Source organism: Fulmarus glacialis, unplaced genomic scaffold (genome assembly GCF_000690835.1).
Source record: "Fulmarus glacialis isolate BGI_N327 unplaced genomic scaffold, ASM69083v1 scaffold20383, whole genome shotgun sequence".
NCBI lineage: Eukaryota > Metazoa > Chordata > Aves > Procellariiformes > Procellariidae > Fulmarus > Fulmarus glacialis.
In genome coordinates, this window is record NW_009205096.1 from 4559 (window position 1) to 5192 (window position 634).

General features: G+C 60.6%; 1 protein-coding gene across 1 annotated transcript in view; it reads right to left on the reverse strand.

Annotated features, from left to right (window-relative positions):
* The window catches only part of DNAJB5 (DnaJ (Hsp40) homolog, subfamily B, member 5), a gene marked incomplete at both ends in the record, with an annotated part of 3362 nt that overhangs the window by 1173 nt on the left and 1555 nt on the right, over positions 1–634 (reverse strand). The window lies entirely within an intron of this gene.

A 634-nucleotide genomic window follows, 5' to 3' on the forward strand; every position in this document is an offset into this window, starting at 1 on the left:
GTGCACCGGGCACATGCCCCCTGCCCGCGGGTGGACGCCGTGCTGGGACTGCGCTTTCCAGGCGGGAGCGTGGTCTCTGCTGGCTCCAGGCGTCTCCCGGGGGTGCAGGTCACCCCCTCCAACCTAGCCATCTGTGGAGAGCATGGATCAGGAAGGCACCACCTCAACCCATGACACAGTCCTGACCCTACACCCAGCAAGCTCCGTCTCAAAAGCTTTTCAGGTTTTGTCCCTGCTACCCCTACTGAAGTGCTTCTTTGGTTCCCTCCACCCAGTTCACGGCCTTTTCCTTTAAAACATTTCCTGACCAGCCCATCTCCATGTTCCCCCATGGGCAGGCTCCCTTCTGCCCAAATAGCCCCATCTCTTGGGCTGCACCGACGGCCACGCTCCAGGAGCATCACGCCCAGCAGGTGACAACAGCTCGGCGAGCGACTGTGAGCCTGGGTGGCAGAGCAGGTGGAGGTCAGCAGACCTCCAGGTCGGCACACAGCTCCCTGTATACACACTGCACAAACGCCAGGTAAGCTCAAGGTTTGGATCTTTTGGCAACCATTCCCATGGGAAACTCCCTTGCCAGGTCCCAGGCTGAGCCTTACCGTCACTGCAACCCCCCCGCAGTCCCAAGCAGCTA